This window comes from Cervus canadensis, chromosome 10 (genome assembly GCF_019320065.1).
Source record: "Cervus canadensis isolate Bull #8, Minnesota chromosome 10, ASM1932006v1, whole genome shotgun sequence".
Classification (NCBI taxonomy): Eukaryota; Metazoa; Chordata; class Mammalia; order Artiodactyla; family Cervidae; genus Cervus; species Cervus canadensis.
Genome location: NC_057395.1, coordinates 70,393,229 through 70,420,884, shown reverse-complemented (window position 1 = coordinate 70,420,884; position 27,656 = coordinate 70,393,229). Strand labels below are relative to the sequence as shown.

The 27,656-nt window shown below is 43.3% G+C and overlaps 1 protein-coding gene and 1 non-coding gene across 13 annotated transcripts in view; one reads left to right on the top strand and one right to left on the bottom strand.

Moving 5' to 3' along the window:
- PTPRT (protein tyrosine phosphatase receptor type T) overlaps nucleotides 1–27,656 on the top strand; it is a 1,113,287-nt gene that overhangs the window by 7,408 nt on the left and 1,078,223 nt on the right. The window lies entirely within an intron of this gene.
- Nucleotides 16,880–16,952, bottom strand: TRNAR-UCU. The gene has a single exon. It is a non-coding gene; the product is annotated as a tRNA-Arg (tRNA).

The window sequence follows — 27,656 nt, the reverse complement described above, 5'->3', positions numbered from 1 at the left end:
AATTGGCCACAAGTAGGTCAACGACAGCGCCTTTAAACCAGTTCCTTTTTTTCCATTTTCAGACATCTTTGACAGCATCCTGACTTTTCTGTGACAACAAGGAACTTCAGGCTTACCTCCAGGTTTTCTGTTTCAGACATCCAGTCAGTTATTTCTTACAAAGAGACCTGGTCCTGTTTTGTGGAGATGTCGTAACCTGAGCTGCCCATTGCAGTGTTTTATTTGTATACTGGAAGAGAACTGAATAAAACAAGAGCTGTTGGTAATGTTAGGGAGAGAAAAAGAAAGACATTTAAAAAATTAATTAATTTATTTTAATTGGAGGCTAATTACAATATTGTAGTGTTTTTTGCCATGCATTGACATGACTCAGCCATGGGTGTACATGTGTCCCCCATCCTGAATCCCCCTCCCACCTCCCTCCCCATCCGATCCCTCAGGGTCGTCCCAGTGCACCAGCCCTGAGCATCCTGTCTCATGCATCGACCCTGGACTGGTCTATTTCACATATGGTAATATAAAAAAATGTCTCAATGCTTTTCTCTCAAATCATCCCGCCCTCACCTTCTCCCACAGAGTCCAGTTCTTTATATCTGTGTCTCTTTTGCTGTCTCGCATATAGGGTCATTGTTACCATTTAAGAAAGACATTTTTAAACAGCATGCCTCTATGACCATTTATCTCTTTGGGTTTTTTTAAAAGTTGATTTGATCATGCAAATATATTAATTAAAAAATGATTTTGGCATTGTTGTAGCATGTGCTTACCTGTGAGTATAGCCTCGACGTTGATGCCACCATTTCTTCTTTTCTTAAGCATGTTGGAATTAGCCCTTAAGTGCATGGGTCCAGGTGCTTACTGTCAGTGTTTTTTGGGCACCAACTTTCTTTTTTTTATTTTTATTTTTTCCATTTATTTTTATTAGTTGGAGGCTAATTACTTTACAATATTGTAGTGGTTTTTGCCATACATTGACATGAATCAGCCATGGATTTACATGTGTTCCCCATCCCGATCCCCTCCCACCTCCCTCTCCACCCGATCCCTCTGGGTCTTCCCAGTGCACCAGCCCTGAGCACCCGTCTCATGCATCCAACCTGGGCTGGTGATCTGTTTCACCCTTGATAGTATACTTGTTTCAATGCTATTCTCTCAGAACATCCCACCCTCGCCTTCTCCCACAGAGTCTGAAAGTCTGTTCTGTACATCTGTGTCTCTTTTTCTGTTTTGCATATAGGGTTATCGTTACCATCTTTTTAAATTCCATATATATGCGTTAGTATACTGTATTGGTCTTTATCTTTCTGGCTTACTTCACTCTGTATAATGGGCTCCAGTTTCATCCATCTCATTAGAACTGATTCAAATGAATTCTTTTTAATGGCTGAGTAATATTCCATTGTGTATATGTACCACAGCTTCCTTATCCATTTGTCTGCTGATGGGCATAGGTTGCTTTCATGTCCTGGCTATTATAAACAGGGGCACCAACTTTCTAAAAGGAAAAACAGAAATCCAGTCTCACCCTAAGGCAGCTTGGTGAGTTGTCTGTTGCTGTGTAATCAGTTATCCCTCAAGACTTGGTGACTTTATCTTCTCACCATTTCCCTGAATCAGGACTCTGGGTGGCACAGCTGGGTACTCTGGGTCTCTCCTAAGCTGCAGTCAGGATAGTGGCTGGGGCTGGCATCACCTGGGCTCAAATGGGGAAGGGTCTGCTCCTGAGATTGCTCACAGGGTTGTTCGGAGGATTCAGTTACTCATGACTCTTGGACTTGAGGGCCTCAGTTCCTCATGAGCTGGAGGGAGGCCATCTGGGTTCCTTGCTACATGGACTTCTCCATCACAGCATGGTACCTGGCTTCACCAGAGTGGGATGTTGAGGGGGTCAGGGAGAGTAAGAGCAAGCTGGAAGTCAGTCTTTGCAACCTCATTTCGGAAGTGACATCGCATCACTCTTGCCATGTTCAAGTTAAGTCACTGGGTTCAGCTCACCCTCAAAGGGAGGGAACACCTAAGGTCTTGACTCCCAGCAATGGAAGATCTTTCAGAACCACGTTAGGAGCTCAGCCTCAGGAACCTCAAGTAAATGACCCATGGTATAGGAAATTTCGGGTCTTGGAGAAAAATACAAATATCACTTTTACAGTGTGTTCACATCTTTTCATTCTTTTTATAATTTTGGCACCAGTGTCAGTTCAGTGTCAAGATTTTACTCTCTAAAGGACTTTGAGTAAAGAGATTTATTGTTTCACAATTGACTTAAATCTTAAATTATGAAAGTCAGAAGGTGAAAAATGAATTAATATGAAGATTCATCAGAAAAATTTATAAACCTTACCCTAAAAGTTGAAGTACTGTGTTTTTGTAAGACTATAAAATGATCACACTAGTATGTAAGCTCCATAAGACCCAGTTAATAGGCAACAGTAGGTTAGGGTATTAATAAAATTTAGCTCAAATTTGTTAGTTTTATTGCATACGGATACCCAGTAAAAAATTTAGTACTTAATATTTTAGGCCTTTTGGACCTATTTTTAGACAGTTTTTTTCCTTTTAATTTTCACAGGCTAAAATTGAGAATTAAGTTGGCAGTGATTGAAATGCTTAATGTAAATATAAAAATTATTATATGGATCAAAACATGTCCTCTCTGAACTTTTAGATTTGATTGCTGAGGCAGTAGTACAGTCATTACAGAAGAACATCAATCAGTATTTTGGTGACGCTAGTGGTAAAGAACCTGCTTGCCAACACAGGAAACTTAAGAGACGCAAGCTCAATCCCTGGGTCAGGAAGATCACCTGGAGGCGGAAATGGCAACCCACTACTGTATTCTTGCCTGGAAAAATCCCATGGACAGAGGAGCCTGGCAGGCTACTGTCCATAGGATCAGACTTAGTACTTACACATGTGTGGATGGGGCCCATGAAATCTTCCAGGAAGGATGGTTTTATGAAATCCAGATGGGCTGACCAGACATTAGAGCTCCTGATGGGGATGTGCTCCAGAAATGTACCTGTTTTTACACATTGCCTATTTGCTTGGTGTTGGCAGTGGTGGTTGCAAAGGTCCCCACTGTACTTGTCTAGGCAGTTGTCTATAAGTAAGTAGGTGGGAGGATGACCAGTTTACAGTGGTCCCAACTCCAGGCCCTTTTGGACTCATCTCTGCAAGGTGACCTTGAGGAAGAGGAAACCAAGATGCCTCGAGTTTGCCCTTCATCTGCCTTGGGGAAGTGCTTGTCTGGCTTCCACTTTCAGGGGCTTGGATTTTTGAGCAGTTTCTCATTTATTCATTGTCATCCTCAGTCCTTCTGAGCAAGCTGTGCAAGGTTGGGTGCCAGGCACTCCTCCTGCTGTGAAGGAGATGGGGGCATATCCTTGGTGTCTCGGTGAGGCTGCTGCACGTGGTTCCGTGAAACTTGCATAGCTCTACACGCAGGACTGGGTAAAGGATCTCATTCTGCTCCACTGGACCAGCTTTGAGTTCAGAACTGTTTCCATATCTAGTCTCTCTCCTATTTCCAGATCCAGAGCTCTGATCTTTTAACTGTTATTTTTTCTTTCACTTGCCAGATATTTTCTGTTTATCCTCTGTTTACCTTTTACATTATCCTTTTACATTACATTATCCTTTACATTATTACATTATCCTTTACCTTTTACATTATCCTTCTTATTACAGGAAATGTGTACACTGGGTTGGGGTAATGGTTTTTAGCTTGGAAACTTCAGAACAAAGACTTGAAAGAAGATTCTAACATGTCTCAAACCAGGACTGGGGAGGGGTGGGGTGGGAGGAATGAGCAGTTATAGTCAGGGTCTAGGAGCATGGCCAGCCTCTTCTCTGTACCTCAGTTGGCTCCAGTTTAGGATAGTTATCTTCCTCTAAACACAATTGTCTAGAACAGAGCAGAGGGCAGCTCTCGAACACTTGAGTTGCATTGTCTTGAGGCCCTTTAAATTGGATTTATGGAGGAACTGTGGAACCTCCTGGCAAAAGGAAACTTACAGTTTCCAACTGCTCAGATGCTCAGCTCAAACATGGAAAAACCTTAACTGAACTCCATAGCACTCTTGCTTCAAACAGAAGTTTAAAAAACTTTGCTGGGGGATGCACTTATCAGTGCAGATTTTCCATTTCAATTAAGTCTTAAATTTTCTGTACAGAGGACATGTATTCCAAGTAGAACATTAATCCTGGGACTTGACCCCTTGAACACAATTTTTGGTGGAGGAGTACAGTTAATCTGAACAAATCCCAGAGTTTCAAGGTCACCATTGTGTGTAACGATGTATGTGTATTTTAAAAACAAATTTTTTTTTTACCTATGATATTTCTTTTTAAAATATTAATCTGTTTATTTTAATTGGAGGATAATTACTTTACAATCTTGTGATGGTTTTTGCCATACATCAACATGAATCGGTCACAGGTTTACATTAAAACAGAATTTCTTAGTTGTTTAACTTGGGACCTCTCTCTGTACTGGTCACTCTTTTAGTGAAGGTTGATGATGTCAGAACTTTCTTACTTTATTATCTTTATGTCTTTTCACCCATAAAATGTTCAGCATACATTTAAATTCACTTGTATGCAGAATCACATTGTTATTACTTTTACCTGAGAATTGATTTAGCAAGCGCTGAAGCATTTCTCAATTCCATTTCATTTTCTCTTAACTCCAAAACCTCAGCAGCTGTCGTTTGTCCCCCCAGAATTGCTGATGACCTCTTTCACCTGGAGCTCTAGGAATCTTGGTACTTCCCCATACCAGCCTACCTTGATGTCTAAGTGGGGGTTCTCCCTTTGTGATTCTGTACATTTTGGCTCAAATCTGACATTTCCTCCTTTTGTGGTCTGAACTCCCTTTGGAGAAAATTCTTAGTCTGGCTACTGTTTTGGCTTATATAGAAGCTTCCAGGAATTATGCCTTGAGCTCATTGCTCTTGGCTCAGCCATCTTTTTTTTATATGCAAGGTCCAAATGATTGGAGGCAGAAGAACAGTGAATAACTTTCACTTGGCTCCGCGCCTCTCACAAAGATTCTCACATTTCAGGCATCTCTTACTTATTGTTTCCTACCTCGGCATTCTGATCTCAGACTAAAATCTGGCCATGACAGTGAGTGAGGCATGCTTGTTCCACTTCTGACACCAATGGCAGAGTTAAAATGGATTAGAGGTTATCTGTTTGTGCTCCAAACTCCCATAAATTCCTGATTTATTTAACCAGAGATGCAGGATATCATGGAAGGGAGGTGACTACACAGAGATGAAGCAGATGTAGTGTCTTGGCCTGACTTTTTCTGGCCTCTTGGTTCCCCTCATGGAGTGCCTATCTGCTAGTGACACCTTCAACACTGGCAGAATCCTGTTTATACACAGAAGCAGCCCGAATTTTGCTGTGCCACTGCATATAAGATCTTGGAAGATATTATACTAAAAATATGAGCATCTATTAAGAGATATTTACAAATATTTACAAATATGTTCTTCTGGTTCACGAAGCAAACTCAGCATCTGCAAGGCCACGTCCTTTTCTGTAGGAAGAAAAAAGAGAGCCTATTTTATGGATGTAACAATTGAATATTGTATTACTGATCACATTCTGTATGTTTATGTTAGTATAAGAAGCAAAATGGAAGGCTGCCCTTTGCAAAATAAGTATAGAGAGAATGGAATTGAGATGGTTACATAAAGGGCATTTTGGCCTTAATTTGTGATATTCTATTTCATTTGAAATGGAGAATGCACTTAAAAATTTGTAAAACTCAGTTGATAATTCTTGATAGAGAAGAATATAGGTGTTAATTACACTTCTCTTTGCACTGTTTCTGCATTTAAATTATTTCCTTAAAAAGCGATACCCTTGTAATTTAAGATTTGTTGCAAATTATAGGGATTTTTAAACATATGTACTGTTCCTCAATCATTCTTTCAAAACAAATTGAGGTTTTATTTTCTGTATGGAAAGCCTTCTTTCAGAGTTTGTAATGAGGATTCCTACGGAGAATTCTAAGACCGCTGCCTCTGGTTAGAAGAAGCAAGGTAGAGAATTTCATTACAGATGCAGGGAGGCCCTGGAGCCTGAGTGATGGGGGGCCCTGATGGAGGAGGGCTTCTCAGGTACCATCATCCGTCCACTTTCCACACCCCCTTCTCTCCCCTGGGAACTCCATGGAGGAATAACAGAGATTCTTGAAGGCTGTGGAAGGCACATTTGACCTAGAGGAATAAGACTGCAGAATCTTTTCAATGTTTAGAAATGCTGTGAACCTGGGCACAGTTTTCCCATCTGTAAAATGACGAGATGACGTCTGTGTTTCTCAAGAGCTGGAGTTTTAGTCTTTGACTTTAGGATTTTGATTGTTTCCCCAGAAAATCAAATCATTTGAGATCTTTGTTGGAGGCTAAAATATTAAAAATCTACCCTTTCCTGATGAATCAGTTTTGTTATTCGATACCATCCATAGTCTGTTCTAAAGGAAGAAATTGTGAAATCCCCAGGTCTAGAGATGAAGCAAACAGAATCAGTTTCCTGGATTGTTCGTTTCAAAGGGCAACTCCATTAGTCCAGATTAGAATATGACAGAGGGAATTTTCACTCTCCTGGGATAAAAATTTCTAAACCCAAAAGAGTATACAGAGGAGCACAGCTTTTGGCTCATGTTGGAATGGAAAGCAGGAAATACAAGGAGATGACAAGTCATTTGGTGAGATGATGGATGATAGAGGAATAATAATAGGGAACCAGATTTCAAAGTTATGAAAATCACAGGTGCACCGGGGTATATCTGCAGAGCATGAAGGATTCAAACTGAACCTCAGGGGAACAAATACAAGAGAGGAAATGACTACCAAAAAAGGAAAACTAATTCTGCTGTGTCCTTAAGAACTTAAAATGAGCCAGATATTTTTCAAAGGCTTTTCGCTAATTGTCACTTATAGAATCTTCATAACAGTCCTATGAAGTGGATACAGTTATCACCAAAAATGAGGAACAGAGTGGTTAAGCTACGAAGGTTACACAGTTTTAGTGAGTGGTAGAGCCAAGGCTTGAACTTGAGCAATTTGAGCCTGAAATCTGCCTTCTTAGCCTCTGCTTCCTCCTTTCTCTCTGGCTTACATTGTGTTGGGTGCTGCGCTAGATTCATTCTTAGGAGGAAAGTTTAGGTCCCATTTGAAATTCCTGGGTGGAAAGCCTTCCTTCAGAATTTTCAACGAGAATTCCTGTCGGGGAGTTCTAAGACTCTATTGAATTCTCATGATGATCTCATGAAGCAGGCACAACAATCCTATATATTAGATTAGAGAATGGTTTAATGTATTAAAGGGTTTGGCCACAGTCACACATGCAGTCATCTCATTTCCAAGTCCCAAGTCCTTAAACACCTGATGTTGAATTTTAGAAGACTCTTAGGTCTGTAAATGTGTGGGAGAGAGGGGCTGTGTTTCTAAGAAAGATGCCCCATCTCACTCCCAAATAAGTCTCCAACCATACCAGTCTCAAAGGAGGGTAATTCATAGGACCCTCACTTGTCCTGGAACAAAAGTTAGGTCCTTTGATGTGGCTGCACACTGGGGGCTCAGCCGCTGAAGGTGCCACACCTCTAGGCACTTAGATGGGATAAAGTCTTGGACCTATGGTCTTTGGACCTCTGGGTCTCCAGCAAACATAGTATTTTAGGAAAACACTTTTTGGTTGGACATAGTTGACTGAATTTATTTAAACCACAGGATAGTCACCCTGTGGATTTAAGACAGAGGTATATCATTTGAGTTTTAAAAATGAGTGGCTGAACCTAGGCTATCAGGTGGGACTGCTATTGAGTTTGCACCAGCAGCTGTTGAATGTCACAGATTTTGCAGCAAGACTTTGGTTCTTAAATATAATGAAAGGGCTAGTCACACAGTCGTGTCTGGCTCTTTGCGACCCCATGGACTGTAGCCCGCTAGGCTCCTCTGTCCATGGAATTCTCCAGGCAAGAATACTGGATTGGGTAGCCTTTCCCTTCTCCCTGGGATCTTCCTGACCCCTGGGATTGAACCTGGGTCTCCTGTACTGCAGGCAGATTCTTTACTACTGAGCCACCAGTGAAGCTCTCTGAAATATGAAGGTCTGTGTAATTTTATCTCTGATTTTCCAAAAGTACCAAAGGTTTCCCTATTGAATTTTTCGTTGTGCTCCCTGCAATAAAGAATATGTAAATCCCCTCTCAATTTCTACTCTTGTGACTGCAGTTTTCGAGCTTACTCCCTAACATGAACTTTGGGTAGTTGTTGGCTGTTTTTCACATGGAATCAGGTCTGGGGCAGGTGGACCCATCTGCTCTGTCGTGAAGGAAACAATAGCTGTTATAAGAGCAGGCTCTGATCTCAGACTATGTGAGGGGCAAGTCAATGATGTGCTACTTATAGGCTACATGACCTTGAGCAAGTTATTTGAGCCCTCTTAGCCTCAATTTTATCATCTGTGAAATGAGGCTAATCATAGTAACTTGCTTGTAGGGTAGTTGTGAGAAATCAAGGAGGTGATGTACCTAATAAAATACTTAGCCTGGGGCCGGGCTCATGGAAGTTGCTCAGTAAATGCCAGCCATTCTCGGTGGTGATGCTATTGCTGGAGCTCCGTGGAGCCCAGAGTACAGGGCGAGAGGGACCAGTTGTCCTGGTTTGTCCAGGACAGAGGTGTCTCCCAGGATGTGGAACCGTCAGTGCTGAAACCAGGCAACCCAAAATGCGTTGGTCACTCAGATGCCCATCCCAGGCCACAAAGCTCTGTTCAGAGTGACCTCATTGCATATGCTGCGCAGGTTCCTGCAAGTTGCACACACAATTCTTATTTATGTAGCAGAATAAAAAAAGATTATATATTTGACCTGCATTTGATAGATGTTACTATAGGAAGAAATAAAATAGCTTTTGTCAGTTTCTGAAAATATCACCGTTAGAGGAGCTGTCTGGGGTCTCCTGGTATATCTCTCTGGATCCTGACATGAAACAGAATGCAGCTGCCCTGTGTTGTGAGGCTTCAACGAAGGGACTGTACATGGTTGGGGTTACGGGAACCCACAAGCGGTCCTGAGACTTCTAGAGCCTAGGAATGGAGGGAGGTTATTGGTCCCTTTTAATTTGCAGGGGAGCAGTGGGAGGGAATTATGTTAATAGAGCCCTCTTGTGTGCTGCTCTGAGTTCCAGGAGGCAAGAGTCCTTTGCCCTCTGGTTCTGATTGTGTTTAGCAGGTGGGGAGCGGTGGCAGGGGATTTTGAGGCAGGAGGAGAGGGCTTGGGGTATTTATCCTCCTCTCTTCCTGCCTCACTCCTCTCTGGGAGGGCTGTAGGCCTCAGCGGCAGCTGTTCTCAAAGTGTGCTCCCTGGACGAGCAGTATCACCTGGAAACTTTTTATAAATGCAAATTTGGGGGACCCACCTCAGACCTGCTAAATCATAAACTCTGGGGTGGGTAATCTGTGCCCTCTAGGTGACTCTGATACATGTGAAAATTTGAGAACTGCAGGTCTAGGGAGCAGAGATAATACCATTAATTTTATGTGGGGTCTTTGGCCAGTTAAGTTCCTTCTCTGGTTTGGAGTGTAGTTTCCATCTCAGCCAAATGAGAGAGAGTTTTGCTATCTCTGTTCATAGCACTTGCTCCTTTTAAATAGTCTTTTTACATATTTATGTGTTTATTTTCTGACTCTTTTTTTTCCAACTGCTTTTTTTTTGTTGTTTTTGGCTGTGGTGGGTATTCATTGCTGTGCATGGTCTTTCTTTAGTTGCCGAGAGTGGGGCCATGCTCCAGCTGCTGAACGCAGGCTTCTCATTGTGGTGGCTTCTTTTGTGGGATGGGGACTCTTGAGAGCATGGGCTTAGTTGACCCACAGCATGTGGAATCTTCCCGGACCAGGGATCCGAACCCGTGTCCCCTGCATTGACAGGCAGATTCTTAACCACTGGACCCCCAGGGATGTCCTGACTCTTTTCTGTTAGAATTAACGCTCCACAGGGGTCAGGACTTTGTTCTTTTCACTGCTGATCTCCTGTGCCCAGGACAGTTACTATACATGGTACTCAGTGTTGGTGAATAAATGGATAAGAAGTGGTTTCTAAGATCACTTTTAGCAGTTTTAGTTTTAATGTGAAGATTCTATGTTCTATCGTATATAATAATTGCTAGTTTATCCTAAATCTGCCAATTTGAAATCTCAACCTGCAATTCTATTTTTTTAAAAAAAAAAGGAAAATAATAATTGATGAATTAAAGAAAGAATATTTAAAACACCTTCTGTGTGCCAGGGGACATGGCACATGCAATATGTCACACATTCTTTTATTTATCTTCATAAAGGCTCTGTGAAATTGGATCACTATAAAGGAATGCTATCTTAATGAGATTATGTGACATACCCAAAGTCATGTAGCTATTTTTTTTGTTTTATTGAAGTATAGTTGATTTACAATATTGTGTTAATTTCTGCTATACAGCAAAGTGGCTCAGTTATATATTTTCTTTTTCATTACGGTTTATCACAGGATATTGAATATAGTTCTCTGTGCTATATACAGTAGGACCTTGTTGTTCACAGTGCTATTAACCGGCCAAACACATCTTTCAATCAAGCTGTATTCACTTCTAGGCCAGTATTGTTTTAATTTCAGAGCTGTAAAAGATTCAGAGAAATCTACTGAATTGCAAAGATTGATTACATCGTGAAAGAATTGTTTGCCTTGAAATATGTTTTGTCTTGAGTCACTCAACATGTTGGAGAGAGTATATGCATTTAAGTCAGAAAGACCTGAATTGAAACCTCACCTTTTGCCAGTTAATGGCTGTGTGTCCTTGGGTGAGTAACTGTACCTCTCTCAGCCTAGATTCTGCCCATCCATCATCAGTAGGATATAATTCTACCCTGACAGGGGCGGTTGTGACCATTTGAGATAATGCATATAAAATACCTGGCAAGTGGTAACAGTGGTGGTGTTTCTAAGAATTTTTTTGAGAATTGGTAATTCTTGTATAAATTGTGATAAGTCTCAGTCTAAAGGGTGGATTTTAGAGTTTACTGTTCTTCACTAGGAAAAACTGATCATGTGACTTGAACTCACAACAGTCTTTGGCGATACCCTCAGTCCTGTCTGGATTGGCTGTGGGCTCAGACTGCCTGAGATCCTGAATCACCTTGCTTACTTGCTGTAGTCCTTGGGCAAATTAGTTAGCCTCTCTGAGCCTTAAATATATTTATTTCAAAATGGGGAATGATGATACCTATCTCCTTAGACACTTAGTGTCATATGAAATAACATGTAAAATGGCAAATAAATAATATGAAAATTATTATTGTTAAATGGGAATTTCTTTTGTATATCAAATAGCTCCGTGGTCTCAGTGCTGTTGAATTTTAGATGTGCAGATACATGTCTGTGCACACAGTGAAAGTCGCTCAGTTGTGTCCGACTCTTTGTGACCCCATGGACTACACAGTCCATGGAATTCTCCAGGTCAGAATACCAGAGTGGGTAGCCATTCCCTTCTCCAGGGATAGCCCCAACCCAGGGATCGAACCCAGGTCTCCCGCATTGCAGGAGGATTCTTTACCAGCTGAGCCACTGGGGAAGTTATTCACAAAGTCCAAGTATGGTAACCATATAGCAGGTGTCGTGTAAAACTCCTTTCTTCTCTGAAATTCTTCTGTTTAGAAGGCTCACCTTCTGGTATGCAGTCAAGATTTTGGAAAGAAGCTGAGACATCTCTGGGCCCAACAGATGCTACACCCCCACCCAGCTCTGGTCTTTTCTCTAAGGGAGCACCCCTAGACTGTCATCCGGTGGCGTAGCTCTTTTCAATTCTAGAAAGTTTGTATATGATTCCGACCACAGACCCCAGAGTGTTTAGAAGGAAGGAGGCTGGCTGCTGCAGGGGGACGTGCTTGCCGTGGTGCTTAATAAAGGGAGCGACGGCCTCATTGCTAGAAAGGAGCAGGAAAACTATAAGGAGTCGCCGTGAGATCTCAATAAACTCAGAAGCTGGAGCAGTAGCACATGGACAGAAGATGTTACTCTCTGAAGGCCCGGAAGGCTGTACCTTATTGCTTTCCTCAAGATTCTGTGACAGTCATGACAATTATCATGTCAGAAGAAAGAAATAGGCGTGGGCTCTGAACACAATAACTGACCTTTTAACGGCTCACCTTGAGTTATAAGAAAAGGCTAAGTTGTTTTCTTTAATCCAAGTGATTCTATTTTTACGATGTTGTCTACAGTATTTTCAGGTGTATCATTCCACTTCAATCCTTGCTCTTAGGTGCAGTCACTCTTTTGTAGTGAAGAGGTTGAATCTTAGATGCCACAAAGGACCAACCCAAGGTCCCACAGGTACTGAAGCCTGGGGCAAGGCCTGAAACCCCCCACTGTTTAGATTGTGAACCTGTGGTGTGCACCATGGCCCCATTCTCCCACGTGGGAGGGAAGGGAGTTTTGTAGAATATTTTTAAAGCCTTTGCAGACACAGCTCTTTAAGTGTCTGCTGTGGTGGTTAGCATGATGCCTTCTGCCTAGTGAACCTTGGGTTCCAGTATTTAGTACGTTGAATTAAAGGGCAAACCTTGGGTGTCTGGAAAGTTCTGATATTATAAAGGAACATCTCAGGAGCAGCTGGAATGAAGGCATCATGGAAGGGGATGGAGAGGGGGATGGTCAGGTAGGAGGAAATGCATGAAGAGGATTGGTAAAAAGAGGGAGAGGGGAGGGGCCAAAGGGCCTCTCTTAATAGCATCGAGAGGCCGGGGTGGAACAGGGCACATGGCGTTTCCTTGGAGGAGTATGCTGCTGCTTTTTCTCTTGACTACTTTGATTTTGCTTGACCTGACTCTTCAGGGGAGCAAGTTTACAGCCTGAGGCTCTTAGTTAAAAATAACTTTTATTTGGTATAAGAAATTCATGCTAGCATGAGAAAAATTGCTATGGATGAGAGGTTTTGATGAAAAACAATGAGACAATGACCACTGAAGGTATGATACCCCACCTCTGGCTTCCCCTGATGCTGGTTCTATCCAAATGATCCAGGAGGCCTGGGGCTCAGAGCCACCTAACTCTGTTCCTGGTGTGAGGCAGGCCAGGCTGAGTGATGTTATTGGTTCATCCTAGACCCAGAGATGGCCATGCCATGGTTTGATTTTCCACTTTGTCACCAAAGAGGTTGTCGTCGTCGTCGTTCAGTCGCTCAGTCGTGTCTGACTCTTTGTGACCCCATGGATTGAGCACGCCAGGCCTCCCTGTCCTTCACCATCTCCCTGAGCCTGCTCAAACTCATGTCTGTTGAGTCGGTGATGCCGTCCACTCATCGCATCCTCTGTCGTCCCCTTCTCCTCCTGCCTTTAATCTTTCCCAGCATCGGGGTCTTTTCCAATGAGTAAATGATATCTCTTTGGAGGAAACTGATCAAGATTTGTTTAATGTAGTGGTTCTTTGAAAGCAATCAGTGTCTAATCTGTTCTTTTAAGTTTGAAAGCCTAGCACAATGCAGTAAGAGGTATATGGAGGGTCAAAAGCATGTGACTTCTGAATTAGGATGACTTGAAAAATTCAAATTGAAGTGGAACTCTATGTTTGTTAACTATTGCTGCCTAAAAGTTGGCACAAAGTCAGCCACTGAAAACAGCACTTATGAAACCACTTCGGCCACTGACAATGACATTGGTTATCTCATAGTTTTTGCAGGTCAGGAGTCTGGGCATGGCTAGGCTGGGTCCTCCGGCTCAGGGCCTCTCATGAGGCTGCCTTCCAGACAGCTAGGGCTGTGATCTCATCTGAAGACTTGACTGTGAAGGATCTCTTTCTAAGCTCATGTAGTTGTTGGAAGCATTCAGTTTTTTAAAAAAATTTTACTGAAGTATAGTTGATATATAATGTTGTGTTAGTTCCTGGTGTGTAGCAGAGTGATTCAGTTATACGAATGTGTAATAGTTTGCATTTGGTAACCCCAAACTCCCAGTCTATCCCTCTTCCTCTTCCCCTCCCTGTCATGGCAACCACAAGTCTTTTCTCTATGTGAGTATGTTTCCGTTCGTAAATAAGTTCATTTGTGTCATATCTTAGATTCCACATTTAAATGCTATCACATGGTATTTGTCTGTCTGACTTACGTCACTTAGTGTGATAATCTCTAGGTCCATCCATGTTGTTGCAAATGGCAATATTTCATTCTTTTTTATGGGTGAGTAGTATTCCATTGTATGTGTACACACACATATATCCCACATCTTCTTTATCTACTCATTTGTCTGTGGACGTTTACCTTGCTTCCATATCTTGGCAGTTGTAAGCAGTGCTGTGATGAACTGTGGGGTGCATGCATCTCTTCAAATTAGGACTTTTCACTTTTGGGGGATATGTGCCCAGGAATGGGATTCCTGGATCATACAGTATGTCGCTATTTTTAGTTTTTTAAGGAAACTCCATATTGTTTTCCGTGGTGGTTGTACCAGTTTACATCCCCATCAGCAGTGCAGGATGGTTCCCTTTTCTCCACACTGTCTCCAGTGTTTATTATTTCTTGACTTTTTAATGGTGGCCATTTTGACTGGTGTGAGATGATACCTCACCGTAGTTTTGATTTGCATTTCTCTAATAATTAGCAATGGTGAGCATCTTTTCATGTGCCTGTTGACCATCTGTAACAATCGTTCAGTTTTTTAGCAGACTGCTAGACAAGGGTCTTCCTTCCTTATGGGCTGTTGGCCAGAGGCCAGTCTTAGTTCCTTGGGACATGGGTCTCTCCAACACCGTGGTCTGCTTCATCTTCCAGGCAAGGGAGAAGCTCAGCTAGCAAGACAGAGGTCACAATCTTACCTACCTAATTGCAGCAGTGACGTCTCATCACCATTGCCATATTGTGTTGGTTGGAAGCTAGTCACCGGTCCTGCCCACACTCAAGGGAAGGGGATTACATGAAAGCATAAGAACTGGGAAGCGAGCATCATTGGGGACCAGCTTAGAGTCTGCCTGCCATAGACCCACATCTCAAACTCCCCCTCCCACCCTGTTTTTTGGTATTCTTCAGAGCCTTGCCACAAAACATTTTGCTGCTATGAGTATAGGAGGGATTGAAATTTAAGTAAGAGACTGCAAGAGGGGCATGGAAAAATCTGTTGTGTTTGACCTGGTTACTCACTTACCTTGATTGCCCTATCAGGGGTCTTGCAGGGGGCTTAAATTATGTGATTTCCTTTCACCCTCACTGATAACCCCAAGAAGTAGGCAGATGAGGGAACTAGGATGTAGACACAAGCCTGAATCTTGTCTAAGCTTGTGAGGGTCGAGAGGCGTTGGGTTTTAAAGAGGTCATAGGGTGTTAGGAGGAAGGGCTTTTCTGGGGTTGATAACACTGGGAGCTTTCTGTCTGCTGGAGCAGGATTAGCTGAAGCTAGGCCGTGGGCACAGTTGATGGTCAGGACACGAAGTACAGCCTCTGTCCAGATGTGGAGGTCAGGCTCTGGAGGCAATGTTGGAACTCAGGACTCGGGAAGGGTGGCACACGGTAAACACAATGAAGCCAAAAAGGGCCAAGTCTCTCAGGAGCCTTTCCTTTCATATAAGTAAGAAGTAGGGGAGAAAGGCTGTGCTTGTCTTCATCATTCATTCACACCCACCACTGCTGGACTTTATGAAACCAGATGAAGCCATTGTATTCGTGTCTGCCAGCCAGGAAGCCATTCTTTTTCCCCTGCCACCTTTGTCTGTACAGCTGGGATTGAGGTTTTTTTCAGTTTTCTCTTATTTTATAAAAACGAACAGAAAAATGGAAATGCAGGTAGTCACAGTAGTTCATTGAGGCAAAGATGGAGCCTGATATAAAAACAGTGTCGGCTGTTTCACTTCCATTTATTGCTGGTCAGATAGTTCCCACTGTGAAAGGAAATCAGATGAAGCACATGTCTGAATTGATGGGAATGTGTCCTCCAACATTGTGGCGCCAAGGCCATGTTTTGCAATGTAGGAAAATAGGGAAATCTTTAAAATTACAGACTGAAAATCAACGTTAAAGAAAAAGAGCTTCAGTGATTGAGGTTCAGAGAGAAATCAACAGATCCATAGAGCTTCTGATGGGGAGATGGTTGACTCCAGAATCCTTGATCAAAAGGACAGCATTGGGCTTCCTTCTGACGCTTTTGTCCAAGAAAGTTGATGACACTGTCAGAATCACCAGACAGCTGCCAAAGTAGTTTTTTAAAACCATAAATCAGACCATGTCCCTCTTCTCTTTCAAATCGCATCACTTGGATTTAGAATAAAGCCCCCAACCCAAACTGCTTCTTGCCTCTGAGATCTGGCTCCCGAGACTGTTTGTAACCCCATCTCTCCCTGTTACCACTGCCATTACCGGATTGAGTCTAGCCTGGCAAGTGGAGGTGGGATCACCAGTCTTCATCCCCTCGTGCGTCAGATCTGGCCTTGCCACCTGTTTGTGTGCGGACTGTGAACTAAGAATGGTTTTCACGTCTTCATGGTTGTTAACAATAAAAGGAGGACAGCATTTTGTAACACGTGGTGATGGTATGAAATTCAAATTTCAGTGTCCATAAAAGAGTCATCTTGGAACACAACTTTGTCCATTTGTTTGCAGATTGCCTTTGGCAGCTTTCATGCTGCGGTGGTGGAGCTGAGTAGTGGCAAGGAGGACTGAAGCCCTGCAGAGGCTAAAGCAATTACCCTTTGGCTCTTTATAGAAAAGGTTGGCTGACTTTTGCTCTGGCCACACTGGCCTTTTTTCTTTTCTCAAACAGTCAAAATCTGTGCCCACCTCAGGGCCTTTGCCCTTGCTGTTCTCTTTACTCATTTTTATTTTTTGGCTATGTCGCACAGCACGTGGGACCTTGGTTCCCTGAGCAGGGATCGAACCTGCGCCCTCTGCATCAGAAGGACAGCGTCTTAACCACTGGGCCACCAGGGAAGTCTCTGTTTTTTCTACTAAGGATGCTTCTTTGTTTCACCCTTCACACAAGTACTCATAGGAGTGAGCACTTTCTGTCCCCATTAGCTTAATTCCGTGTATGTTAATAACATCTGCCATCTCAAAGTATTTACTTATTCATTTGTTTCTCCCACTTGAATGTAAGCTCTTGGAGGGAACAGTTCCATCTTACCACTTAGGAAGCACTTGGCACATCCCCGGTGCTCTGTAAATGTTTGTTGACAGACTGTGTGAATGAATGGAAAGCAGTGCTGAACCTCCAGCCCTGTCTTCTGCTACATCTCTGCCAGGACTTCCTTCTCCCCAACACAAACTCATTTTCTCCTTCATATGAGATGTCATTTTCAGTAAGCTGAGATAATTGGATTTTAAGATGAGACATCACAAAATTAAATTTATTGTTTGTTAATTTATTTTAAAATATTTTAGCTAATCCTGAATAATCAAGGGTACACTGTAGACACTTGTGGAGTTAAAAGAAATGAAGCATTGACACTACAATTAAAATTTCATAATTTTTTGTAGCTCCCTCCCCACAGATAACCACCTCTACTCCACTCGTATAGCGTGTAAAGATCTGTATATTCCAAACTTCCGATTTGCAACTAATTTTTAGGAGCATGTTTTCTAAAGGAGAAAATGTGGGATGAGATGAATGTGCTTCTCCCTCCTCCTCCTCCTCTTCCCATTCCTTTTTACACATAAGGAGGCCCAGGTGAGATGGATGTGCTCTGGGTGGATGTCCTTGGATGGCTTTCCCTGAGGACACTAGTCCAGTGGAGGGACCACAGAACTGTAACATAATATGTGAGAACCAGCCACTGCCTGACACATACAGCCTGTTCGTCACCTCACGGTGACAGCATGGATCATGAGAACACTTTGATGCAATCGAGGGCAAGTGTGGTTTGGGTTGTAGAGTGAACGTCACAAAGCCAGCACTCTGTCTCAGGTGTTGACCACAGATGTTCTTCTTGGAGATTCAAAAGCTGCTAAGCGGCTGCTGTTCATGGCAAATCTTAGGAGGCCTGGCTCCAGTACTTGGTAGGTCATCCTTGCTGCTATCAAATGCAGGTCTCTGTTCTCTCCCCAGCCAGTTGTGGGTCCGCCAGTATTTGCTGAGGTCCCTCTCTGGGTCATCCACTGGAGCTTCATCAGCAGGGGAGACACAAAGGACCATTCCTGTGCTCAAGGAGCTTACTGTCTGGTTTGGGGAAACAGATGGGCATGTTTGTGGTCGTGGTATAGAGACAGTAGATGTGTCGATAAAGTGCTGCTGCAGTGGGCAGCCTGGGGAACAGCTCACTTGGGTGGAGCCAGGGATGGTTTCTGGTAGACAGTGAGGCTTCGCTGTGGGGTAGTGAGGCAGGTGAGGGCGTGGGAGAACTGCAGATCACTGAAAAGCCAAGCCCTTTGGTGTGGTTGGAGCCATAGAGGCTGAGTTAGTGTGGCGGGAGGGAAAGGGAGGGGCAGGGAGGCGTGAGAGGCAGCCCCTTGACCTGATCCAAAAAGGCTTGACTCCTTTGCTGCTTCTGAGTGCAGGACCATGGAGACCTCTGTCAGTCAGTAGGGAGCCAGTGTTCTAGTTGCCAGGGGTCACTGAGATGGGTTTGGGCATTGATAGTTGCGTGCTTCGGTGATTCAGAGTAGCTTAACACAGAATAGCTTTTGCTTCTGCAGAAAGCTGTTACTCTTTGCTTTCTGGGCATTGTTAACAAAACAAAAGCTTTAGAGTCAGACACTGGCTTTGCCACTACAACATTTCTGACCCTAGGAAGTTACTGAGTCTAGCTGTGCCTCAGTTTCCTCATCTGTTAAAAGGGTATAAACATAAAACCCACTGCATAGGATCATTCTGAGAATTTAATTAGTTACTACATATATAAAGCACATAATAAGCCCACATTCAATGGTCTCTATTACTACTATTTGTTTTCTTGATCCCCCCCAAATGTGTACCATGCTTGTTTAATTACATCTCCCTGATTCCTGTCCTCCAGTTTCGAATACAGGAATCACCATATTAGCATGGTAATGCTGCAATAATAATCCACTGAGTCGATGTAAATAAGGAACATCTGTGCAATATTTATGACCCATAAAACACAGTTATACTCTAAAATGTTGTTCTAATCCCAAGTAGGTCACTGCAGTGGTCCATGATCAGAGGACCCTCCTGGGGCCCTGGGCTGTGTTCACTGAGGTCTGTGCCAGCCAGCCCAGATGGGGACGGGCGCTGCCACATGGCAGTTGGCGAAAATTAGACTCCTGAGGGTTTTTTTGCCCATCAGAGCAAAAAATGAGTTATCTTTTTGCAGGAAAAATAGGGTGAAGTTACTTTTAAAATCAAGAACAGCCAGTTTTCAGTTGCGTGCGTGGGTTTAAACACTCGCTGGACTGTGCAGGGGATATATATATTTTTTTCTGTAGGGGATATTTTAAATCCCAGTGTGGTTTCCTCACCTTCAGTGCCTTTCTGTCACATGTGTTACCATTTTGTTACCATTTTTGCTTGGGTGTCCAGGAAACTCTGAGTCAGATTTGCTGCCCCGTCTTAGTCATTATGTATGAGCTCTCAATAGGTGATTTTTCTAATACCTGTCTTCCCTTTGATCTTGGTTTTCTTCCATTTATTCTGGTGTCCTTATATTCTCTTTGGATTGTATGTGTTTTTTTTTTAAAGTTAGCTAACCTTTAAATGCTTTAATGAACATGTCAGGGTAATGCTAGGCTCTTCCTGCTTGTCATTTGATATGTTCATAGAGTCTGCAAACTTATTTCCATTATTGGCTAAGAAAAACACAAACAGCAAGACAAATCTGCTCAGTGCCCAAATATAGGCGTGCACTGGGCTCAGCCAGCTTGTTCTGCAAAAGGGTCAGAGAGGCAGAGACAGTATGTAACTGAGTGGGTCAGCTGTGTTCCAGTAAAACTTTATGTACAGAAACAAGCAGCTGGCCCTTAGGTCATGGTTTTCTGATCCCTGGTTAGTGTAATGTGCATAGAGTTTGGCCACATGATGCGAAGAGCTAACTCATTAGAAAAGACCCTGATGCTGGAAAAGACTGAAGTCAGGAGGAGAAGGGGATGACAGAGGACGAGATGGTTGGATGGCATCACCAACTTAACGGACAGGAGTTTGAGCAATCTCTGGGAGATGGTGAAGGACAGGGAAGCCTGCCGTGCTGCAGGCCATGGGGTCGCAAAGAGTCAGACACGACTGAGTGACTGAACAAGAGTATATAGTGTATGTAATTCACTAGTCACTAAGTGTCCACCTCGATGAACTCTTGTCACAGGATGCTGCTTCCATGAAACCACCCCTGAGGCCAGGAAGTTAGAACAGAGCCAGGGTCTTGAAGCGCCCCCACACCTCTTCCCATGTGTCACCTGTTTCTACCGCAGAGGTAACCAGTGACTTCTACACATAATAAATAAATTTTTCATGACATTAAGTCCCACATATGAAAACATCATAGATTAAAAAAAATTAACTCTCAAGAGGCAGACCTGATTCATGGTCAGCATATATGACTGACTTTAGCATCACACCCAAATGACTGATAAACCCTTGGAGTTTCAGTTCTTTTACTTGTAAAATGGGGATGTTAGTGCTTATATGGGGGCCGTATGAAAAATCAACTGGATGCCATACTTGCGGTCTTGAATGCAGTCCTGTGTCCAGAGACCACCTAAGTTAATTTCTCATCAGTGATATCACCTTTTCCACACTGGCGGGCACCTCTTTGGGATGGTGCTAACTCCGCATAGAGAGGAATTCTTAGTCAGCTGTACTTATTTGTGAGTCCATCACCAAGCCCGGTCAGCCCCAAGCATGGTCAGCTTCTTTCAGATTCATTCTGGCTGTGGGATGCCTCCGTGAGGGCTCCGTTGGTGTTTTTCCCAGAACACCGAACAAATGGCCGTTGTGGGGGTTTCCTGGCGCCGAGACCTCCCAGCTCATTTGTATTCCAGTGGCTTCTTGTTCACACATGAGCACTTGTCTCACGGGCCCAAGCCCGGCTCGGCTGTATGGGCTGGTGGGTGGCACCGCGCAGGCCTGCTTCCTGCGGGGGCCCTTTCAAGATTGGTCTTTTTTGGAGGGGAGGGGTGGGCAGAAGGCATTGACTCTTTTCGGGACGACTCGCCAGTGCCTGTGTGAGCAGCCCAGCAGTGTACCCGTGACGGTGCTGAATGTAATCGGGTTATGAATGACTCTGTCTTCACTGATTTGCTTTGGAGATAAAAAGTCCTGATGAGGTGGGTGCAACCAACAGCAGCGGCAGAAGTCAAACGTACCTTGGGGACATGAATGGCCATCTTTACTCTCAAAGCACCTCCACTTCCTCCATCCAGAAAGGGGTATTGAGAGAGATCGTTATCCATGTCGGAGAGTCCATTAAGGGGAAGGAGTGCTTTGTAGCCAGAGAGCAAGGCCATAAAACCGAAAATGCCCTTTTGAAAGGGCCCCTGTGGCCTGTGAGGAAGCAAGCTTTTCCCTTTATGTGAGAAAGGAGTAATGGGGAGAAAACGAAAGAGAGAAACAAAACTAAAATTCTTCGGGTCAGACACCGCGCCAAAGGCTTTGACAAACATGGTTTTGTAAAATCCTCAAGCCAACTCCAAACTGCAGAGATTATTATATATAATAACCTATAATCTATATAATAGATACATAATAATCTATAATATCTAAATATAGGATAGATATAAACTAATCTATAATATCTATAGATGTATTTATATCATCTATAAAATCCTCCCCCCACCCTGCTCCATTTTATGGATGAAAACTAGGCTTGGAGAAGGTGGGTGGACTGCCTGGGTGTCAGTGGCGAAACCTGATTGGATGGTGATGCCTGTGTGTGTGTGTCCCGCCCACATCCGGTGCCCCAGCCAATTGCAGTGTGTCTCTTTCTCCAAAGCCAGCTGTCCGTGCCCCGCCCCCACCTGCAGGCAGCTCTCACCCTGATTGACAGGAGTTGGTGGATCAGCTTCTCTGCTCCCTCATCCTCTGGTGGGGTGGTCCTGTGTTCTATCGGTGGGATTAACTTCCAGCTCCCCACAGTGGTCAGTTACTTGATAACACATCCTGTGTTGGCTTATTTCCTTCCATTTCTCGTTCACCAGTGTTTCTTGGGATCGCTTTCCAAGTAAACTATTCGTTCTGTAATCCTGGTCACAAGATCTGCCTCTTGGGGACCTCACGCTAAGTCAAATACTACTACTATGACTAATTACAGCATGATAATTAATTGCTGATGTTTACCGAGCAGTTCCTAAGTCCCAAGTGCTGTGCTAAGCTGGTTCCATGGGTCTTGTCACTAACTCCTCCCTAACAGACCCATGAGGTGGGTGTTATTATCATTTTACACATGAGGGAATGAGGTTCAGAGATGTAGAGTGATTTGTCCAAGGTCACACAGCTAAGGAGTCACACCCATAACAGAGCTGGGATCCCTTTTCTGGGTTTTCAGATCATGTGTGCATGGCCCTCCCCAACAGGCTGCCTGCTTTTATACTAGTTTTCCTTGATAACACTTGGCTTGTTGTGGGATGGAATTGTTTGAGGGGGTGCCTATTTGGTATTGTAAAATGCCTGCTCCCTCCTACCCAGAGAACAGCTCTGGGTGAACTAACAAGGACGGGTCACTTAGATTTCTTCTTATTTCTTTTTTTCCTTAGTATGTTCCATCAATACAAGGTACTTGTTTCTTGTTTCTTGTCTGTTTCTATCTCCCACCCCCAGTAAGATGTAAACGCAAGAGATCTTTTTGTTTTTTTTAATTGCTGTGTTCCAATGCCTGGCATTCAAAAATAGATGCTGAATGAAGAGGCAAGTGATTTCTAATAATTGATTCATCCCACCCAGCCCACTGCCTTTGCATGAATCCTGGCCATGAGCTGATCAGAGTGTGTGTACCCTTCCTCTAACCACAGAAGGTTCAACAGAGAGCTCCCATTACAAGCCAGGCAAACAAGCCACTGTTGCGGGTATCTCCTAATCATGCTGGACACAACAGTCTACTTGTGGCATCTTTCCATTGCATCATCAGGAGCTGATAAGAACCCAGGACTGATAAGAACATGGCATGTTCACTGTTGCTTGGGAGTGGTGTGGATAGTGTGCCAACGAGCCAGGTGAAAAGATGAACAGGTTTCAAAGTGGTGGAGGGAAGTTCTCAGTGGAGGAATGCTGAACACAGGGCTTAATTTTTGGAAAGAGAGCAACTTGACGAGTGACTTAGCACTTTTCACATAGGTGGAAGGGTCTTGTGTACAGGGTTCAGGCTGCTAATTTCTGAAGAGTAAGAAGTCAATTTACATTTTTAGAGGGAGTTAAGTAGTTGTGAAGGAAAACCTCTTGTGTAGGAGAGTATTAATGGCTTTAACAGTTTGATGTTTCCTTCCCCCAAAGACCTGAGAATGTAGAAGGTGAGGATCTACTCACCTGGAAGGGACTTGCTGCAGTTCTGTTTCCTGGGGGAGGGATAGAGCCATCTCTAGAAGTTTCTCTATAAGCCACCTAATTCCGAAAGGCTGACTGTGCTCCATCATCTTTCTTGGGGTGGAGTGATTTAGGGGACCTGGATCTTGAAGTAGGAATAGAAGTTGGCCTTTAAGAAGAGCAAGAGAATTGGAGGTGAGGAAATTAAATAGAGATGCCATGTGTCACCAGTGGTAAAGAACCCGCCTGCTAATGCAGGAGACATTGGTTTAATCCCTGGGTTGGGAAGATGCCCTGGAGAAAGACACAGCAACCCACTCCAGTATTCTTGCTTGGGAAATCCCATGGACAGAGAAACCTGGCGGGCTACACAGCCCATAGGGTCACAAAGAGTCGGACGTGGCTGAAGCACGCACACGTGCAGAATCCTGAGTCAGCACTGCAGGTTTAGGGAGCTCTGTGAGCTGGTGAGACTGGCGGGAGGACATGAAAGGGATGTGGTGGGGAAAAGGGTTGGCGACCCAGGAGGGCCCCCACTACCTGCTGACACACCAAGGAGTTGTGAAGACCATGGGAAGCCACTGACAGGTTCAAAGTAGGAAAATGACATAATTCAGTTTTCTCTTGAAATAATAATTCTCATGGTTGGTAAGAGGATGAATTAGAAAAGACAAGACGGGGGGTTGTATCTAGAGTAGTTCAGGCTAAGGCTTGTCAATTTGAGATAAAAGCGGCTCTGTGTGTGTGCCTACCACAATGTGATAATTGATGAGGAAATGATTTTGATGTTATCTTATGGAGGGAAAGGAGCTCTCGAGGGTCTATCTCCCCAGGACCCTTAATACAGGATATAGATGGTCACAGGAACCCTTTCTCTTCAGCCTACTAGCATTAGCACTCCCTTTCTTTCTCCCGATTACACTTAGATTTTTATTCTCTTTCCTTAGGATCTCACTCCTGACAACCTCACCCCCACCCCCCAATCTGTGAGCTGGTCTTGGCCAATCCGAGTTAACTCAACTTTCTTAGGCTCAATGATTGGCCTAGGCTTGGGTTCTTAAACCACTTAGCGCATACGTTTCCTTGGGCACAGCGATTGGTGAATAAGTGGACACGTTGACCACATCTGGGCCAATGAGGAGACGGAGGGGATGGCAGTCCCGCCTCTTCCTCTGGATGTAATGTTCACCTTGGATGTGAGAACTGACTAGTGGCTCTGGCAACTAAGGGTTTTCATTTAGATGCCTCAAGGCTAAATTTCAGGCCATGTGATTCTGCTGTTGCTTCTCAGTGCATATTTGTTTATAAGTGTTTGTTTAAAACACTGTGTTTTAACCGGAAGGCAAAGAACTAAGCTTTATACAGACGCACATACTCAACATTCTCTTTTATTTGGAAAAAAGGTAGAGCACAAAAACACAATTCATCCACAGTCCTTTTACTTTATTTATCTGAACTACATACAGGAAGAAGCAGAAGTTTCTATCTCCCTAGCCCACCGGCTCCTCCATTGCAGCACATACAGGGTTTATTAGTATTTTCTGCTTCATGTCTATCCATTCTTTCTCCTATGAGTATACAGACACATCTATATGCATACACACATACATACTTTTTAAACTACGTTTTGATCATGCTATATACATTGGTCTCCAAACTCAAGATACTTAGCTTTGTGGAAAGGAATGGTGAGAGGGACAATTCTCTGTTTGTCTTCAACATGCCTCTGCTTCTGTGTTTCTCTTTCCTTTTTGGTGTTTTTTTATTGGTCATCTTTTGGCCATACTGCATGGCATGCAGGATCATAGTTCCTGGACCAGGGATTGAACTCATGCCCCTGCATTGACAGTTCGGCATCTTAACCACTGGGCCATCAGGTAAGTCCCTCACGTGTTTCTTCTGTCTTTATGTATCTGGTGGTAACTGGCTTCACCATATCCTTTGTGTTCACATTTGCCCCTGGGTAAATACCCCTTAGTCTTTGGACAGTGAAGTATTTCAGCTTCCTCTGAGTCTTCCTCTAAAATTTTTTGGCCAGTACATGATAGCCTAATAGGGAATGAGGGAGTAGATAAAATCTGGTTGAAGGGTAAAAATGGGGAACAAGTGAGTAAAAAAAAAAATCAGGGAAATGTTTAAGTAATACAATCTCCATTTCAGGTTTTGGAATTGAATGCCAAGTGCAGAATGTTAAATGGGACATTTTCAGAGCTTGGGAGAAGTGTGATATATAGGATGTAATTAAGAGGCTGAGGAGAGTGCCATTTTTTATATCCTCTACTTGTCACTTGTGCAGATTTGATTTCAAATATGATTTTTGAGGTTACAAGGGTAATTAATTGGATGGTCTCTTCCAGGAACTATCATTCACCTGAGTAACATCCTTTAAATTGATAGACCCAGAGAAAGAGTAGGTGAAGGGAAATACAAGAGGTTGTGCATTTTTTCATTTAAATGCTATTTATTTGGTACCTACTATGTGCTGCGGACCTTGCTGCTGAGGTTAGGAGGTACAGTGGAGATGGCAGAGTGTTGGGGGACCTTGTCTAAGTTGACAGGGGACAGAGAATGCAAACGTGTAGGCTTGCTCCGTTGGGATAGGTATCTGGGTCCTAGATCAGGACTGGATAGATGCCTGACTGGGTGCCCTCACTTGAATAAGACTAATTCATTTTATTTTTCTTATGTAACTATAGATTATTTAAACAAGTAAGATCAGCCCATTTAAGAAAGTGACGATATGAGAGAACAAAAAGGAGCAAAAAAGGGTATCTGCCATCTGTTAAGTGATCCTACAACCTAGAGGCAGCCACTTCAGTATTTTGGTAAATTTTCTTTCAATCTTTTTTTAAAAACTGAATTGCAGTTGATTTACAATGTTGTGTTAGTTTCAGGCACACAGCACAGAGATTCAGCTACACATACGTGTGTGTGTGTGTTTGTGTGTGTATGTGCTCAGCTGCTCAGTCATGTCTGACTTTTTGCGACCCTGTGGACTGTAGCCCGCCAGGCTCCTCTGTCCATGAATTTTCTAGGCAAGAATACTGGAGTGGTTGCCACTTCCTACTCCACAGGAATATATATGTATATATTTGCATATAATTTTAAGATTCTTTCCCCTTGCAGTTTATTACAAAATAATGAGTATAGTTCCCTGTGCTGTACAGTAGGTCCTGGGCCTACTCTTAAAATGTAACTGTCAGACTGTTTATTTAGTCTTTGAGCCTAAACTCAAACTTGGACATGGGACAGAGGCTTCTCCTGAGTGGTTCCCATATTTGATGGAACTGTTGTTTCCATGATCAGGAATGAATCCAGAATGAAACCTGTAATCTTTGTCCACGTGTCAGTGTAAAATATAGTGTCGGTTCCTTAATACCCTTCCCGGTCCCGGAATGTGGCTGGCTCCAGCACCTGGGTTTGCTGAGGTCATCTTCCTCCCTCCATCAGGAGTATACCTCCAATCTCACTAGTCTTTTCGTTCTTGGTACCTTAATTTTGATGCATCTGTGGATTGAATGGAGTGTGCCTTTAATTAGAAAAGAGTTCATGAATGTGTTTTGTTTATTCAGACTTGGAGAAGAATTCCTGGATTTAATTCATAGTTCTCAGAGTTATTAGAACTTTTTGAGACTCAGTTTTCTCATTGTTAGAGTCCTTGAGTTTCTTTATTAGCGCTCCTTGTTGGAAGCTTTCTGTTCCTATGCCATTTTTACCTCATTGGGGTGCCAAAATTGGAGACATACTCTTTAATATTTAGGTGGAGAATCTTCAGGACATCTCAGACCAACTGTGTGATCTGTCTGTCCATTTCCTTTGCATACATGAGGTTAAATGTGGGGGTAGACCGTGCCTGCCTTCATCTCTAGGGAGGCAGAACATTCCATCCTGTAGGCTGTAATAATTTTCTTCTAGTGTTTCTTTTCTCCCTGGAGCTGAGAGAGCTTCAGATGTTTGATGGCCATTTGGGGGTCATGACAACAGTTGTGCTTCTGGCTTTGGGGAAGGGCAGTTTTGACCACATAAATAGGAGCCTCCAGCAGATATAACAGATCACTGGTTGGGATGTAGACCACAGTATTATTACAGGTCTCTTTTGCCTTGTCCTGAGATCCATTTGAGAATCTCCAAATTTTCTAGTCCAGGAGTGCCTTAGTTTATGCAAATAATGAACACAGTGGAGAACAGACTTCAGGGTGAGGCCAGCTGGAGGGCCATATTTCTTGGCTCCAGCC